We start from the raw sequence: 13958 nt of genomic DNA, 5'->3' as shown, positions 1-13958 counted from the left end.
AAGCAAGTTGCCCGGATTGGAGCATTTGAGCTATTGGAAGAGGCTGATAGAGTGGAGCTATTTTCCCTGGAGTGTCGGAGGCTGAGGGGTGACCTTATAGAGATTTATAAAATCACGAGGAGCAAGGTTCAGGTAAATAGACAAGGTATTTTCCCTGGGGTGGGAGTGTCCAAAACTAGAGGGCATAGTTTAAGTTAGAGGGGAAAAGATTTAAAAGGGACCTAAGGGGTGACTTTTTCATGCAGAGGGTGATTGGTGCACGCATGGAATGAGCCGCCAGAGGAAGTGATGGAGGCTGGTACAATTATAACATTTGAAAGGCATCTGGATGGGTATATGAATAGGAAGAATTTAGAGAGGTATGGCCCAAGTGCTGGAAAATGGGATTAGATTAATTTCAGATATCCGGTCAGCATGGACAAGTTGGACTGAAGAGTCTGTTTCCTTGCTATACAACTCTATGATTCGATGTTACAGATGCAATTATAGAAAAGGTACAAAGGTTTGCAACAGTTGTATAAAGCTCTGGTGAGTTCATACCTGGGGGATTGTGTAGAGTTTTGCGAATCGCATCTTATAAAGGAGCAATATTCACTGTAAAAGTTTTGGGAGTTGAAGGTTGTACATCAACAGCTTGTGGCACTATTCCCATCGCTATTCATTTCTTATTGATCCTAAACACAGTTGGTGCTGTCATTGGCTGAACAAGTCTCCTGTGTTTGAACTAAACCCTGCTATTATTTGGCACTCCCACTCTTGTCACCTGGGTTTGTCTTTCATCGGAGAATGTTGTTTTCATGTTGCTGTGTGAACGGTGACAATGAGCTGATTCTGAAGCCTGTTCCCCCTGGGATGTACAAAACTCATTACTTCTCCCATTCTCACTCCTTCATTCCGAGTTTCAGTTGGTTCTCCTTTCAGACGTTTCAACAAATTCAATTCAGCAGGATAAGTGGCAGGTGAAATATCACGCAAGGAAGTGTGAAGTGATTCACTTTGGTCAGAAGGACGGCATCAAATAAAGCTGCAATTCTTGAGGGTTCCTATGTTAAACAGCGAGTGTTGAGGATCTGGAATGCATGACCTGAGAGTGTGGGCGTGTCAGGTTTAACTGTGGATTTGAGAGAGAGTTGGACAATGATTTAAAGAAAAAAAAGAAATGCAGGTCTCAAGGGAACTGTCGGGAGAGTGGGAACAGGTGAGTTATTTTCCAGAAGTTTGACAGAGACATGAACTGAATGGCCATGTCACGTATTTTCTGGTACTGTTTTTATGTGAACAACAGTAGTGCGGGTGTTGCCCTGTTGTTATTGTTGAATGATTACGGCTATGCATTTGAAATGAACCCCATGGATTTTTTTTATCTTCCTGACTGCCTGTTGCTTATTCATGACTTTAAACAAGTGGCTGCAAAATTAACTTATCAGTTAAATTGAACACAAACCATACAAATCTTGCAGCTTACCATCATGCATCTGTCAGCATTCACAAAGTTTGTACTTGTAAACTGTGGGATCTGTTACCATCGTGGTGTGGCTGACACACTTAAGATTCTACTTTTTGCAGGATGCTGGTTCAATTCCATATTTCCATAGCTGCCATATTTCCTGTTAGTTTGCCTTATAAACATGTCAGCAAACTTAATGTGAAGGGTATGTGGTGTTCTACTTTGACAAGAAAAATAAGTAAAGGCAGACTAACTAGAAATTGCTGGACATTGTTGAACTAGTTCCTTTTCCAAAGAGTCAAGTGATAAAAAAAGGTAGAAAGATAGACACAGCTGGCAAGAAGGAAAGAGAAAGAAAGAGATGGAGAAAGAGGAAAGCAAAAACAGAACTGGCTGGAAAATCTCCTGGCAGCATCTGTGGAGAGAAATTAGAATTAATATTTCTGTCCCAGTGAAACTTCTTAAGTCTGATGGTAGCCAGGCAAAAATTAATTTTTATGCACTCACTGGGGGTTGGGTGTGGGGGGCGGTTAGGGGGTAAGGAGTTAATAATCGGTGGAGACGGAGCCCAAAGAGAGAAGAATGGTTGGACAAAGGAGTGGATAATGGTCAGCCTAGGAGAATGAATGACTGCTAACAAGGTCTGTTAGTGGCTATGGGTTGTGTGTAACAGCAGATGATGTGATAGAAAGGCCTGGTATGTAGGGGTCGGGTTAAGGACATAGGAGAAGGTGTCTCAAGCCCTAACTTTGTTAGTTCAAAAGGCTGTAGAGTTCCCAAACAGAAAATGCAGTGCTGTTCTTCCAGCTAGTGCTAAGCTTCACTGAAACATTGCAGCAAGCCAGAGACAGAGGTGGTGTGTTAGAGTGGCAGTAACTGGAAGATCACAGTCTTTTTTGCAGACAGAACATAGGTCCTTGTTATCACATTGTCTCTCACTTTGGCCTCCCACTCCATCTATCATTTACCCCTTGCCCCCTTCCCCCACCCTATCTTCTGTACTAATACCTAGCCACCATCAGCTCTTAAAAAGAACTTAAAACATTAACTGATTTTTTTTCCAAAGATGCTGTCAGACCTGCTGAGATTTTTCAGCAATTTCTGTTTTTGTTTCTAATTTCCAGCATCTGCTGTTCTTTCGATACTTTTTATTTAAACGGAGAAACAGATTAGGGCATACACTGAAAGGGACACATACACTTCACCATTCCATTCAAATGTTTTAGAGGTTATTAGTTGATTATTTTAACAAATAACATTGAGTGTTATGGAGAAAAGACAGGAGTTGTGATGTGCTTTCAAAGACTGGCAGAGAGACAAATGTTGAACAGTTTCCTTCTGCACTGTGACAATTCTGGGAATTTGTGATTCAAACTACAGTTTATCCCCATGTTCTAACCAAAGTTTGGTTTTAATTATTGATATGAACTTTGCAATGATGCATAGGAAGTTGGCCTGCTAACTTACAGTTTGAATCTTAACATTCAGTTCGGAATAGTGTTTTTTAAATGATTTCTAATCACTGTCCCTGAAATGAAAAAGGCAGATGTATTCTTTAAAATTCAATAGGAGCATGATTAGATTTCCTACAGTATGGAAACAGGCCCTTCAGCCCAACAAGTCCACACTGACCCTCCAAAGAGTAACCCACCCAGACCCATTCCCCTACCCTATATTCACCACTGACACTCTGGGCAATTTAGCATGGCCAATTTACCTGACCTGCACATCTTTGGATTGAGGGAGGAAACTGGAGCACCGGAAGGAAACCCACACAGGCATGGGGAAAATGTGCAACTCCACACAGACAGTTGCCTGAGGCTGGAATCAAACCTGGGTCCCTGGTGCTATGAGGCAGCAGTGCTCACCTCTGTGCCGCCCCTAATTTAGTTAGGTTAGTTAGATCAATCCAGTGGAACAATCTAGTCAATAATTTAGTATGGAATTAAAGGTAGGGCAGCAAAGGGCAGGTGTGAAAGAACCTTCAAACTTTTTAAGGGAATGATTTATCATTTTTCTTTCAACAATGATTGCATTTTAGCTTATGAAGGTGTTATTTGTTGAATATTATATTAGTGAGGGTATCATAAGGCACTTTAGTATTTTATTCTGCAAGAGGTGAAATCAAGTGCTCCCAGCTTAGGTATGGGATAATGGAGAATAAAGTTCCCTTTATTCTGTTTCATTGAGGTGTATTAAACTTAAGTCAGAAGAGAACACTGTTGTAAATCAATATTGTTTTATTTTATGGCTTATCTAAAAGAAATGAACATTTCACTGACTATTTGTACCAATTTATGGACAGTCTTTTATTTTGGATCCAGAGGAACTCACTTTAATCTTATTTCTGTGTTACATGTTTATCAGATCCAGAAGAGAGAAAAATTAAAGTGTAGTCATTTTGTTTTTCTAGTTATGTGCAGTGGCAATTTATGAACACCAACCCCCCTCAAATAGCCATTTGACCTGATTAGTTAATGTACTTTGTGGGTGAAGGGATACATTTTCTTGGACACCAGAGGAATTTCTCTGATCTTGAAATGGTGTCATGAACTATTTTATGTCCACTTTAAAAGGGAGATTGTATTTTGATTAAATAGCTCACTGGAAAGGTGAAATAGCACTACAGTTGCTCAGTGTTGCACTTCTGTTATCAGCTCAAACCTGCAACCTTCTGACTTAAAGGTGAACTAAGGAAGCAGACTTGGGTGCTTTCAAACACCTAGCAGCACAACTATGTTAAAACATATCTCAAATAAACTAGTTTTACCACAGTAAATTTTGGGTGTAGCGTTACGTGTTACATAGAAAAGAAAATAATATTATCATCTTATCTGGTTCCAGTCTCAGAAATGTCCTCTGATCATCCTTCATACAAATTGACAACTGGAAAAGAGGATAAGTGAATGTTTATTTTACTCATCCTTCTTTGAATACCAATTATTCTTTAGGAATGTGAGCATGATGAGGTAAAAGACAGCAATCTGAGAAAGAGACATATTTTGTGTCTCACCCTTTCAAGACCACATAAGAACAGAGGTTGAAAGCCAGTTCAGTCCTGATCTGAGTGTACTTGAAGAAGAAGGAGTGCTGGTGAGCTGAAATATTGTGGGTACTAGTCTAGATTCAAGCACTAATGTGTTTAAAACTCACTATCTAAATACCCGGGCATTACAGGTAACTGTTTCCTGCTCTAAGTATGAGAAATCAGCTAGCCAGCAAAGCACTTAAAAGGGTATAGTAGAAAAGGATTTCAATCAAGAATTTTGAAATTGACTATTCAACTATCAGTTTCCACTGTCCACTCTTCATGAGCTACCTTTGGAGATGGATCTGTATATCCTTTGACGCTTATCTATTTTTGGACTCACATTTCTAATTTTATTATTTCTTCTTTCTTTTGGGAACACAAACTCATTAATTTGTTAACTCAAGAAAGCCCAGCTAAATTAGCTTCTTTTAAAACATAAATTCATTTGGTTTGAGCAAAAGCTATCCACAGAGAAAGGATCCTTTTCAATTAACTTTGTTGGGATCGATCAAGAGGCTGGATGAATAAAGAAGGTGAGTCAGTTGATTCCTCCTCACCTGGGAGCTTAACAATTTGGAATATCCTACCTGGAATCATAATAACCATTATATAATTCAGCTCTGATGTGTGTCAGCAACTGACCGACACTTGTGTGGATAGGAAATACTTTGCTACTTCAGCACTACCAAAAATATCATTAATCATAATGTTGAAAGTACAAGTTTTCTTAATTTATGTCAATATAGGAACTAAAATCATTAACCTAAACAATGTTTTAAACCACAACACATTTTGCCATCTTATAGGCCAGACCAGAGACATCTGTCTTCCTTGAAAAACCATTTATCTTTTTGTCTGGTTGCTTTAATAATTTATTTCTTCACTGGACATTTCCCAGTTATTTGGATATTATTATTCACTATAGTTGTCAAGATGCGCACAATTCTGTCTTAAAGATTATGCTGTAAGACTGTGATAAATGAATTCCATTACTTTTTATGTGAAGAAGAAGAGTCGGTACATGATATCAAAGAGATCATAAATTGTGACAAAATGCAAATTGTAGTGATTGTAATGGGGTTAGCCAGGTGGACCTCATAAAATATGAGTTCCGTGATTGGGGCCATTAATCTTGTCCAATCAGGGAGTCCTGGCTGACAGATATGAGCTGGGGTGTTTCCAACTCGACTTTGATTTAATTCCTATCCTCTCCCTTCACCATTTATTTCATATTGGCATTGTCCCATTGGGCCTTCCTTGTTACTGGTTCCCTGATCATGTGGGTGCTTTTCCTGGTGGTGGAAATATTGAATGAAATTATTTGCTCAATAGTGTCGTCACTATAAGAAAGAACAACAAAATTTAAAAGAAGGAGTGTCCGGGGTTCTGCTCACTCTGATGGAGCTGAGTCAGTATCAGATAATATGCACATGTAAAGAAAGGGTGACTTGGTGATGGGATACTGGCCTCTGTGGAGTTAGTTCACAAATAGTAATTATTGCTGTTGGGGTAATTGTTTTGCCAAATTTTCTTTGTGGCACATTTCTATTTGCATCTAATTTAAGAAGTCTACAAACTCAATTGGCAGAAATCTCTAAGGGTCTGAAAGACATGGGCTTTAACAAAATGTATGGTAGAATTGGATGCAAATGCAGCGTGACCCAACTTGTGTTGGGAGTGACTCATGCCATCTTTTATACTTTTCATAAGCATTGTGACAGGATTCTTGCTAGGCAGTAGTAAGGTGCAAATTGACTAGGATTAACACTGGATAATCACCTTGTTATTACTCACCTGATTATTATTCAGTATCCCATATTACTAATCTTTCAAAATAAGATAAACATGGGGAAGACACAGTAGGGAAACCAGAACAAACACTTGCTGCTTGCTTCAAATTACCTCCATGTTGGAAACCAAGCACCAACATCTCAGGACACGTTTTATGGGCACTGGCCACATGGGCCCTCAGACATTGGCATGAGACATGTGCCAGCCTCGAAGGACATCTGTGATCTACTTACAGGACATTTCTGCAAGTTAATTCTGCACCCCAGGCAACACTGGCAACTATTATTATAATGTTGAAGATAGGTGAAAGGCCTCAGATGTCTCCAATGTGAAATGCTGGTCATTAAAGAAAGGCACTGTGGAAAAACATGGGGTGAAAGAAGCTAAGCCAGTGGCATTAATGAAGGTAGTAAAGAAGACCCCAAGCAGAGCTAAGGAGCTACAGGAGAGTGCTTAGCCTAGACAGCGGCTGGGTATCGAGTTGTATCTGATCTCAACAAAGAATTTTCCTCTGTGGGTAAAGTTTACTCAGAAAGAACAGGGGCAGAAGGACAAGAAGTTATAATTTTGAGAGATACAGGATCTAACCAGTCGCTGATAGTAAGGAATGAGCTAATATGCACTCTTTCTGATTTGTTACCCAAGAGCACTCAGAGATACCCATCCAGCCCGTGATCTACCAGTCTGCATCACTGGCCTCCTCAATTGCTGTTATAGCATTTGGTCATTTTGCTCCTACCCGAATACTCACAGAATTGTTAAAATGCTCTGCCTTGCCTTTTTCCACTTTGCCTCCTCAGTCCGAGCCACAAGGGACATATTACTGCTGTGGATGTTGTTGCTGTGGGTTTAGCACAGAACACAAAACCAGGAAGCTTGTGATAGTTGTCAGCAGACCTCAGTCAAGTCAAGGAGGATAGTCTTTGCTCAGGGGTTCCCGGCACACAGTAAGAAGTCAAGAGCACTCTCTTATTCTAGTCCAGGCCCTGTTGGAAAGCTCAGAGTCAGGATCCTCTCCTTATAAGAGGTAAGAAGCTGAATGACAGGCAGCACACCACCTGTCTTGACACTTTCTAACCTATTGCATGACCAATATGATATGATCTATTTAATGATAGAGAGGCAGATATTGCAGAAGACAAAACTGAGTCACACAGCTATTACTATTGGCACAGATTTGAAGGTGCCCTGACTGACTGAGTAGGCAGTACAGAGGATATGCAGGGTTAGTGGTGTCTTGAATTAGGGTGTTGACAGTGAGTGAGTGAGTGTGGCAACAGTGAGAGTGGTAGTGCATGAAACTTAGTGGGAAGTTGTCCAGTATCAGAGAGTGAGTGTGAGCTGTTGGACAGAAGACGGTTGTACTTACACATATCTCCAGATATGTGGAAGAATGCTTTTGACTTTCTTCCTATATTACTATGTATTCCTCTAGAAAGTCAAGAGACTGCTTTATTCTGGACAGCAACCTTGGAGAGCTGGCATGGTCTGGTGTTATGGCCTCCACTGCTGGTTCTTGGTGGGGAGGATGAAGAAATTCAACCTGTGTGTCACCCCGTCCTCCAAGACATTGACCATAAACAGGACACCAATTCACCCCTGGTTAGCTTTGACCCATTGGTGCTTGCCAGTGCACTCTGGTGCAGGGGATGCTAATCTTGGAATATTCGCTGAGTGACAAGCTGTTCCAGGAACGGTATTTGCTTTTATAATGTATGGCGTGAACTCACACTAGAGGTAAAATATATTCATCAAGAAATGGTTGCATCTATACTTTCTTTCTACATCTAGACCTTGACAATTAAATTATTTTCAATGGCAAATTATCTAGTAGCTTTTCACTATGGTACATTAACATGATAACATCACTAGTGTTGTTCCTGTAATGATTGGAACAAGATCAGCCAGATGGACATCTTAAAATATGAGTTCCCTGATAGGGGCTGTTAACCCAGTCTAATCAGGGAGCCCTGGCTGAGAGATATATAAAGGAATGTCAGGTGTTCTCTTTATTCTCAGATCCTGCTCTAAGCTGACTGAGTTAGTGTCACGTACTATGCGAATGTAAATAAATGGTGACTTGGTGACGAGATATCAGCTTCTGTGGAGTTATTTCAGTTCTATATCAGTTTGGAGTCACAAATGTGCAGTAAATTATACCACACCCTGTAATCATGGCTATGTCATTATATAAAAATGCACAGGCCAGAGGTCTTTGATCGGAAAAGGAAGCAAGATTAAGATGTACTTGAAAACATAATCTGTGGTAAGGCATACAAAGGACAAGAAGCTAACCATCTGTCTGTGTCTTAACAGAGGGTGGTATGAGATATAAAGATCCCAATATTGAGGAAATCTGAAAAATGAAAGTACTAACAAAATCTGTCCATGCTGAATTGTTGTTGAAAAGGTAGTCTGAAAATAAGCATATAGGTTAGCCTTTTGTGCAGTGGAGTTTTGATGTGCTAATGTGTCTTTCCACATTGAGTGAGCTGAGCTTAATGATAAAGTATATGGAGTATTACAACTTAGCTTCAGACAAGGGAGAGAAGGGGAATCAGCCACAATTCCAACTGCTGATTTACTATTCAGTCACTTCTGTGCATGTGTGTGAATGTCAGGTGAGGAGAGAGTTGGGCATGGTCATGACGCAGTTATAGCTGAGTCGTCTATCAATAGTATTTTAGTTTGAATTTTGAGAATATTCTTAGATGAAATACTTGAAGATGACCAGTACCTAGCCAATATCTTCAGAAGCAAGAGTTGGAAGAAAATAAAACAATACTAGAGGTATAGAGATCTGAACTAAAAACAGAAAGTGCTGCAGAAACCCAGCAGGTCTGGCACATTTGCCAGTATTTGCCCCATATCCCCATAAACCATTCCTGTTCATATACCCATCCAGATGCCTTTTAAATTTTATAATTATACTTGTCCACCACTTCCTCTGGTAGCTCACTCTGTACTTGCTCCACCCTCTGCATGAAAAGGTTGCCCCTTAGGTCCCTTTTAAATCTTTCTCCATTCACCTTAAAATTATGTCCTCCAGTTTTGGAATCCCCCACTCCAGGGAAAAGACCTTGGCTATTGACCCTATCTATGCCCCTCATGATTTAATAAACCTCCACGCTCCAGAGAAAATAGCCCCAGCCTACTCAACCTCTCCCTATAGCTCAAATCCTCCAACCCTGGCAAAGTCCTTGTAAATCTTTTCTGAACCCTTTCAAGTCTCACAGCATCCTTCCTATAGCAGGGAGACCAGAATTACTTACAGTATTCCAAAAGTGGCCTAACCAATGTTCTGTACAGCCACAACATACACTCAGTGCACTGACCAATAAAGGCAAGTATACCAAACATCATCTTCACATCCTGCCTGCCTGGGACTCCACTTTCAAGGAATTATAAACCTGCACTCCAAAGTATCTTTGTTCAGCAATACTCCACCGGACCTTACCATTAAGTTCATAAGTCCTGCTCTGGTTTGCCTTTCCAAAATGCAGCACCTCACATTTATCTAATCTAAACTCCATCTGCCACTCCTTGGCCCATTGGCCCATTTGATCAAGATCCCATTGTACTCTGAGGTAACCTTCTTCGCTGTCCACTATACCTCCAATTTTCATGTCATATGCAAACTTACAAAGATACCTCCTATGTTCACATCCAAGTCATTTATATAAATGACAAAGAGCAGTGGATCCAACACCAATCCTTGTGGCACACCACTGGTCACAGGCCTCCAATCTGAAAAGCAACATTCCGCCACCACCTTCAGTGTTTTATGTTTGAGTCAGCTCTGTATCCAAATGGCTGGTTCTCTCTGTATTCCATGTTACCTAACCTTGCTAACCAGCTTACCGTGACGAACCTTATTGAATGCCTTGCTGAAGTCTATATCAAACCATGTACACCATTCTGCACTCCTCAGTCTGCTTTGTTAAGTCTTCAAAAAAATCGTATGCTTCCAAGGTCTGGACAGCATTCAGGCTTGAACTGTTAAGTGGAAGGTATTATTTGCATCTCAAAAATGCCAGGTAATGATCACCTCCAACAAGATTCCAACAATGTCCTCTTGACATTTAATAGCAACTCCATTATGAATAAAGAATATTACCACTATCAATATCTTGGAGTTACTATTGACCAGAAACAGAATGGACAAGCCATATAAACACAAAAGCAAGTCAGAAATTTGGATTTTTAAAAATTCATTTATGGGATTGTGGACATCACTGGCTAGACCAACATTTGTTGCCCATCCCTAATTGCCCAGATAATTGCAGTAAAGAGTTAGCCACTTTACTGTGGGTCTGGAATCACATGTAGGCCAGATCAGGTAAGGATGGTGGTTTCCTTTCATAAAGGACATTGGTGAACCAGGTGGGTTTTACAATAATGGTTTCATTGTCTTCTTTAGACTCTTCCAGTTTTTTTAAAATTAAGTTCGAACTCCACCATCTGCCTTGGAAGGAATTGAACCCTGATCCACAGAACATTACATTGATTTTCAAATTACTAGTCTGGCAATGATACCATGTCCCCATATTGAAGGTTAGTAGATCACCAATGAGACTCCCCAACATCTGTCCACTATATATAAGGCACAAGTCTGAAATATGATTTGCTGCTAGCCTGGGAAATGGTGGTATTTATACTTATGTTTGACATCAAGCAGAACAAAGCATTCCACTTGATTGACATCCCATCCATCACCTTAAATATGCACTTATCCTACACCACCAATGCACAATAGCAGCAATACGTACTACCTACAAGATGTACTATACCAACTCATCAGGACTCCTTAAATAGCACCTTTTAAACCTATGACCTCTACCACCAGAAGGACAACGGCAGCATATTAATTGGAACAGCACTACCTGCAAGTTCCCTTTTAAGCCACACCATCCTGACTTAGAACTATATCACTGTTCATAGACCATATGGACTATAGTGATTCAAAGATTTGACTCACCGTCACCTTCTGAAGGACAGTTAGGGATCAGCAATTATTTATTGCCCGGCCAACAAGGCCCGTGTTCAGTGAAACAAAACATAACAGTGACTTTTTCAGTTCTTGCAATACAATAAATGGTCTAGTTTATACAGAAAATATTTTGCTATAATCACATTTGTGTTATTACTGATTTTTTTATTGTAAGCTGATCTCTGGATTATCATATCCATTTGAAGAGTATGTTATCTGCAGTGGTTGAACAGCAACTTATCCATTGTTGGCTGAAGCAGTCGGTTTAACAGTCTCCTAGCAGCAGTGAGCATCCTGACATTGTATTGTGAACTTGAATAACTCCCAGCCTAAAATTTATAGCTCGGCTGAAAAAAAAGCTCAAAGAACTGCGGATGCTGCAAATCAGAAACAAAAATAGAAATTGCTGGGAAATCTCAGTAGGTGTGAGCAGAGAAAACAGAGTTAACATTTTGGGTTAACATTTCAAGTCAGAACTTGAAGGGTCACTAGACCCAAAACATTAACTCTGCTTTCTCTCCATAGATTCTGCCAAGCCTGCTGAGTTTTCCCAGCAATTTCTGTTTTGGTTTTGGTTTTTATTAGTTAGGCTTTTGCTGTTGCTCCAAATCAGTGGAGGTGGGTACTGCAGACGCTGGAGATTAGAGTCAAGTTAGAGTGGTGCTGGAAAAGCATAGCAGGTCAGACAGCATCTGAGGAGCAGGAAAGTCGACATTTTGGGCAAAAGCCCTTCATCAGGAATGAGGCTGGGAGCCTCGGGTGTGGAGAGATAAATGGGAGTGGGGGGTGATAGTGCATTAGGTGGATGCAGGTGGGGGTAAAGGTGATACACTGGAGAGGAGGGTGGAGCAGATAGGTGGGAAGGAAGATTGGCAGGTTGGACAGATCATGTGGATGGTACTGAGCCCAGAATGTTGAAACTGGGGTAAGGTGGGGGGAGGGGAAGAGGAAAAGGAAACTAGTGAAGTTCACATTGATGCCATGGGGTTGAAGGGTCCCAAGGGGGAAGATGAGGCGTTCTTCCGTTGGCTGGTGTGGGAGTGGTGACAAAGGAGGCCCAGGGTGTACATGTTCTCGACAAAGTGGGAGGGGGAGTGGAAAGGTTCGGCCAGGGGTGGTGGAGTTAATTAATGCGGGCGTCCCTGAGTTGTTCTCTGAAGTACTCTGCGAGAAGGTATCAGTCTCCCTTGTTCCAACTTTCCAGCTCAGCACCATCCAATGTAGAGGAGACCATATTGGGAGCAACGGATACAATAAATGACATGTGTGGAAGTGCAGTTGAAACTCTGATAGATGTGGAAGGCTTCTTTGGGATCTTGGACGGAGGTGAAGGGGGGAGGTGTGGGCACAGGTTTTGCAATTCCTGCGGTGGCAGAGCAAGGTGCCAGGAGAGGAGAGTAGGCTGTTCGGGAGCGTGGACCTGACCATGTAGTCGCAGAGGGAACGGTCTTGTAGAAAGCAGATAGGGGTGAGGAGGGAAATATATCCCTGGTGGTGGGGTCCGTTTAAAGGTGACGGAAATGCCAACGGATGATGCAATTTATGTGGACATTGGTGGGGTGAAAGGTGAGTACCACGGGGTTCTGTCCTTGTTGCGGTTGGAGGGGTGGGGTTCGAGGGTTGAGGTGCGGGATGTGGATGAGATGCGTGGAGGGCATCTTCAACCATGTCGGAGAGGAAATTGTGGTCTTTAAAGAAGGAGGCCATCTGATGTGTTCTGTGGTGGAACTGGATGGGGCAAAGGCGGAGGAATTGGGAATATGGGGATAGCATTTTTGCAGGATGTAGGGTGGGAGGAGGTGTAATCCAGGTAGCTGTGGGAGTCAGTGAGTTTGTAAAAAATATCAGTGTTGAGTCAGTCATCATTAATGGAGGTGGAGAGGCCCAGGAAGGTGAGGGAGGTGTCAGAGATGGTCCTAGTGAACTGAAGGTCAGGGTGGAATGTGTTGGTGAACAATTGGGCAGTGCGGGGTTCCTGAACTTGCCTGGCCGACCCATCGTCTCAGCCTGCATCTGCCCCACCAATTTCTTACTGTCCTATCTCTCCTGGTCCACAAACTTCCCATATACACTTGGGACATCATCCACACACTCCACCTGCTCCAAGGCCCCAACGCCTCATCTTCACCATGGACATCTAGTCCCTCTCCACCTCCATCCACCAAGACCAGGGCCTCTAAGCCCTCTGGTTCTTCCTCTCCTGAAGTCCCCACCAGTACACTTCCACTGACACTCTTATTCATTTGGCTGAACTGGTCAACAATTTCTCCTCCAAATCCTCCCACTTCCTCCAGATGAAAAGGGTGCCCATGTGTACCCACATGGGCTCCAGCTATGCCTGTCTCTTTGTCGGCTATGTAGAACAGTCCATCTTCCGGAGTTACACTGGCAACAATCCCCACGCATCCCATCCACATCCCACACCTCCGCCCTCGATCCCACCCCTCCAACCGCAACAACGCCAGAACCCCTGTCCCTCACTCCCCCGGTACTCACCTTCCACCCCACCAACCTCTGCATAAATCACATCATCCGCCAACTTTAAACCAACCCCACCACCAGGGATATATTTCCCTCCCCACCCCTATCACTTTCCACAAAGACCTTTCCTTCCTCTACTACCTGGTCAGGTCCATGCCCCCCCCCCCCCCGAATAACCCACCCTCCTCCCCTGGCACCTTGCCCTGCCAACATAGGAA

At 42.1% G+C, this 13958-nt stretch overlaps 1 protein-coding gene across 1 annotated transcript in view; it reads left to right on the top strand.

Annotated features, from left to right (window-relative positions):
- Positions 1 to 812: 812 nt before the first annotated feature.
- The window catches only part of zmynd8 (zinc finger, MYND-type containing 8), a 170478-nt gene continuing 157332 nt past the window's right edge, over positions 813 to 13958 (top strand). The window contains exon 1 of the mRNA XM_060836462.1: positions 813 to 1198. The gene's annotated coding sequence lies outside the window, so the exon portion shown is untranslated. The remainder of the gene's footprint in view (positions 1199 to 13958) is intronic.

This window comes from Hemiscyllium ocellatum, chromosome 15, assembly GCF_020745735.1.
Source record: "Hemiscyllium ocellatum isolate sHemOce1 chromosome 15, sHemOce1.pat.X.cur, whole genome shotgun sequence".
In the NCBI taxonomy this organism is placed as follows: Eukaryota; Metazoa; Chordata; class Chondrichthyes; order Orectolobiformes; family Hemiscylliidae; genus Hemiscyllium; species Hemiscyllium ocellatum.
This window is presented reverse-complemented; position numbering and strand designations above follow the sequence as displayed.